Source organism: Lemur catta, chromosome 11, assembly GCF_020740605.2.
Source record: "Lemur catta isolate mLemCat1 chromosome 11, mLemCat1.pri, whole genome shotgun sequence".
NCBI lineage: Eukaryota > Metazoa > Chordata > Mammalia > Primates > Lemuridae > Lemur > Lemur catta.
In genome coordinates, this window is record NC_059138.1 from 25997115 (window position 1) to 26002401 (window position 5287).

The following is a 5287-nucleotide window of genomic DNA, read 5'->3' on the forward strand; positions in this document are numbered from 1 at the left end:
AAGTTAAAAGCTTTTTGTTTATTTGTCCTAGAAATTAAGGTTGAAGAACCCTCATAAAATGCTAGTCTGAAGTGCTTGATCTCTTGACCAACATCTCCCCAACAATCCTTAAAAAAATTAAAATTAGAAAAGAGAAAGCACCCCAAGAGCTAAAAAAAAGGGGGGGTGGTATTTTGTAGGCATTATGCAATCTTTTTGGAGTGAGGGAATAAAAGTAAAAACAGTCCTTGACAAACAAGGACTCCTCCCTATTGTCCAGAGGGCACGGGTCAGCAAGACACACAGAACTGAAATACATTGAGAGTGTTGATTCTTTGAATCCTCCTTTTCAGAAAATTTTTTCTAAATTTTGCAAAAAAAAGCAACTTCGTCAGTTAATGAATTATTGGTTTTTATGTTATCAAGAAAACTACTTCAAAAATCTGGCATTTACAGTTTTTAGAGTAATATTCATAGGGTGATCACTGGGCTGCCTATAGTGGAAAAAAAACAAATTTGCTCTTCTCGGAGGTTTTTTCTAAAAAAATAGAACAACCAAAACGTCAAGGGAAAAGTCACTTAGATTGATTGTGCCTATTTTAGATTTCTTGTTTACTCCTATATCAGTTTTAAATCCTTTGGTTTGACTTCTAAAATCCTTTATTCAAGATTTGTCCATAGCATTCATTTCTGATTAAATTCACTCTGTTGTACTTATTCTCCCTGGGCAGGGCAACTTCTTTATTCCCTTTTCCAAAGGCAGTGCCTGTATATTTGTATTTCAGGTTCTTCAGAAACACTGCCTCAATGCCTAGAACTTTCTCTCCTTTCCTTCCACTTAACTAAATCCACTTACTCATCCTGTAGGTCATACCACTTTAGGAGTTAACCATATTAATGTCTCTCTCTGACCAATTCCCCTATCGCCTGAGGTTCCTACCACAAAAATTTATCACTTAATATACTTTTGCTTTTTAATGGTCTAATGTACCTTAATGTTCACTGATTGGATTAGAAAACATCTTCAAATCAAGCAGTATGAGTAATTCTTTTTCAACCTCCATTGCCTACCGCAGGGCTGAGTGCGTAGTAGGCATTCAATAATGGTTTTGTGGTAGTTGTTGTAACAGATGAGGAATCTCTCACAGAACAGTGGAATCAATGAAGCATTAAGTTGAGAGCTGTCAGCATTGACATAATCTACTAATTTGCCACTTTTCAATTGGAAATTCGCCACGACTTGTACCTACTACATTACATTAGTATGTGCCGCATGATTTGCACGAGTTCCAAGGGGACCACCAGATGGCTATGTCAAGAGTATTCACAGCTTCACTTTCTGCTAGTGTTAAAATTAGCAAATAAACTGATACTCTTAAATCTTTCTGACAAATCTGTAGCCATGCCTTGTGCTCCTTCCAGGTAAGCTTGTTGAGCTAGGCTAATAACTCAAACTCTTACTGGAGTTTTCTCCAGAGAATGCTTTTATTTGAGTAGGCAAGTGCTCAGAGCCCAGGAGATTTACGAGGGTTCAGAGACATAAACACAAACTGCATAATAGGTGTGAGGTGTGTTCCAACTGCAGCCCTCTCACCTTCTGTTAATGATTACGGGAAGGGAAGGGAGGCATCAATACAAAAACAGCCGACTTGAGGGCTCTCAAGTTCGCAGTCTGATGAAGTCTTCTGGTGCCAGACCAACTTTTGGGGTTGTCACATGGCTCAGTGAAGCAGCTTCCAAAATGGGCTGAAAAACCACAATTTCGATATACTGGGCCAGATGCCAGAACAGAGTCTCAGTCCAGCCGGCTGGGTAAAAGATTCCAGTTGCTACTTTAGCACCACTGTATTGTCTGAAATCCCCAGGGCACACTCATGAAACCAGCACCAGACAAACACAGTGGAGCCACTTTTTAATGCTGTTTTGGGGAGAGAACTAATATTTGCCTTTTAGGTTAACTGAGTTATGGCAAGCTTAGGCTGGAAGGAGTTTTCCTTCAGGAACTGATTTGGCCCTCAGCATATCTTAATCGTATAGTAATTGTTGGCAGTCCAGGGTGGGGTTCGGCGCTGGAATCTTACCCTTCATACTCCACCCCCCTTCTTGCCCCAGGGGTTCTGATGAATAACTCATGTACAGAGAGAAATGAACCAGTTTGGGCAAAGTATCGGCTTTATTAAGTATAACGCTTCCTAGTAGTGCTAGACTATCAAAGTGAAATTTCCTATTCCTTCCCCTTGAACTGGAACAACAGGGAGACAAAGCAAGGCGGATCCAGTATATCCACCCAGTTTCATGTTGAGAGAAGAAAGTAGGAAGAGGCAACAGGAAGTGGAGAGGAGAGCTTGCCCTACCCCTTAGAACATCAAGGTCTGTGAGGAGGAAGAGTGGGGCCATCTTACTTTTGAGGCATCTGCTGGTGTTATGGACAAATTGGCCACTCTTTCTCCACAGGGAAGAAGCCACCAATAAGGTGAAGGGTAACAGATGCCTCACCATAGAAGGAAAAAAATGGGAGTCCAGAAATGTCAAAAGAGGTCTTTACTTCCTTGAGCGGAGAGAGCAAGTTAATCAGTTCTGCTACCAATTGCAAAATATATAGTGTTGCAAGCCATCAAAATAGACAGACGGGCAGGGAGATTAAGAACCTTCACAGAAGCTATAGGCAAGATAACTAGGGTGCAAATGCTCTGGACTATATTCTAGGAAGAGACAAGCTGTGCAATGACAATTAGCAGCAGTGTAGGGAGTGGTTAGTCTAAAACCCATTAATGCCCATTGAAGCGCTATCCACTTCTACGCTTAGAAGTCATGGTGGGACAGAGTGGAGTTCTTATTATCAACCACTCTCAACTCTACAGATTAACCCAGAGGAGCAGAGAATGATGTCACCAAAAATTACAGTGTTCCTAAATAACGTCCTCCTGTGTCTTTTTAACCTTAGAACACATTATTTGGTTTGTTTGTTTCTTTGTGGTTTCCTTTGGTAACATTAAAATTAATTCATGATTCCTTACACATTGTCATCCCAGGCAAGTGGCCCAGAAGCATATCGGGTAGCCTAATCAATATGAGGTTGGAAAGTTGGATGAGCTTAAATCACAAATTAGGTAATTAGCAGGTGGCTTAAAATCAGCAGATTAAATATGAGAAATCTAGTGTTGATGTGTGTAGCTGCTTATAAAAACACTGAAGAAATATTTTGATTCATTTAATATTCACAATTATTTGTTGATAGATTACATAAATTTTCAGACTTGACAAAACATGTTATAGCTGCTTGTGATGGCATATAAAGAAATATGCTACATTTTTTTTTAGGATAATTTAAGTTATTTGAAAACAGGAGGAGGGTTATTTTTGGTAATTGCTTGCTTTAAGGTGTGTCTTGCTTGGAATTCAAACATGAACAAAAGAAAGGAGTTGAAAGTCCTGAATATATTTCACAGCTGGAGAAAACAGAAGAACCACTTAGAAAGATTAAGTTTATCCAGGATTGTTTCTTTTAGTTTTCTGCAGAAACCTTCAGCAAATCTTGGAATCTTTCTGCAACTCCTTTCCTCATATTTAAACTGTACTATTCAGTAGGCTAATCAAAGGCATTCGACACAGAAACAATGGCATTTTGCAAAACAACTTAGATAAAAATGATACTCCCACTTAAATTCTAACAATACCGTAGATCTTTTAAAAATTCACATATATGAAGTAAACAATTCTGTAAGTCTTGTAATGAAAAACCAGTTTGCCACGTTCTTGGTCACCATTTATCCCTCCCCAGAAGTAACAACTTTTAGCTTTTCCAGCTGATTCTTTTGAAGTTTTCCTTTAATTTTTTAAATATAATATACGTATACTATTACTTCTTAATTTTTAAAATTTTAGGCTTTATCTGTGCCTTTTACCCCAATCCCTGCACCCAGGTACTTTTTGTCCTTTCTAATCCCAATATGGGTATCTCAGAATTGTGTTAGATCAGCAGTGAGCTTTTACATTATTATGACACATTATTATTCATTCTAAGTGATATAGTATACAATGATTATTTTCCTTTTCCTCCCTTGCCTTCCCCCCATTTGCTTAGTTTTCTTTTTTTTTAAAATATATATATATATTTTGCTTCATGAATTTGCGTGTCATCCTTGCACAGGGGCCACGCTAATTTTCTCTATATCGTTCTAATTTTAGTGTATGTGCTGCCAAAGCAAGCACTTAGTTTTCTTTTTAAAAAATGTATTATAAATTGACAAATTGTATATATGTGGGGTACAAAGTGATGTTATGATCTATGTATACAATGTGGAATGATTAAATCAAGCTAATTAACATATCCATCACATCAAGTGTTTATTTTTCTGTGGAGGGAACATTTGAAATTTACTGTCTTAGCAATTTTGAAATGTACATTATTATTAACTATATGGAGTCACCATAGTGGGCAATAAATGTCAAAAACCTTATTCTTCCTAGCTAAACCTTTGTACCCTTTGATCAATATTCTCCTATTCCCTCCACATTCCAGCCTCTGGTAATCACCATTCTACTTTCTGCTTCTGTGAGTTCCCATTTGCTTAGCTTTCTATGTGCTTATCATGAATCCAACCCCAAACCCACCAGTTTTCTAAATCTCCTCAGATGAATGGGAAGTGCTGTCAGTGTCATCTCTCGGCCACAGTGTCTCACAGTGTTCCCTGACCTGTTCCAACCTGGAATGGTTGCTTAAGTACCTGGTGCCCAGCTGCTCAGGGGTCCTTCATCCCAGGGATCAGGTTTTTCTTGATTTGATGTAGAAACCTCATTTTCTGATTCTTATATATTTCTAATTTTTCATTTACTCTCCTGTTCTAGTGGAGCACATACTCCTGTAGCTTTTTGAGAAAGAGTGTCTGTGACGTAAATGTTATGACAATTCATGTGTCTTAAAATGGCTTTATCCTACTCATAGCTTGGCTAGGTATTGAATTGTAGGCCAGAAATAATTTTCTTTCAGAAAGTTAAAGACATTTCCCTGTTGTTTTCTAGCTTCTGTAATTACTACTGAAATATTTGAAGATACTATAATTCTAGATCCTTTGTATATGACTTTAATTTTTCCCTCTTCTGGTTTCTTTTAGAATCTTCTCTTTCTCTGTAATGTTTGGGAATTTTATGATGATCTGGCTAGATGTGTGTTTCCATCAATTGGTCTAGATATTCAGTAGGCTGTCTCAGTATAAACACATGTTTTCACTTATAGAAAAACATTTTCAAATTATTTCATTGATTTACTTTCTTCCATTTTTTTCTCCTTTCTGGAACCCCTATTTTG

At 37.7% G+C, this 5287-nt stretch overlaps 1 non-coding gene across 1 annotated transcript; it reads right to left on the minus strand.

Moving 5' to 3' along the window:
- Window positions 1–4084: 4084 nt before the first annotated feature.
- Window positions 4085–4191, minus strand: LOC123647820. The gene has a single exon (XR_006738359.1). It is a non-coding gene; the product is annotated as a U6 spliceosomal RNA (small nuclear RNA).
- Between the last annotated feature and the right edge of the window lie 1096 nt (window positions 4192–5287).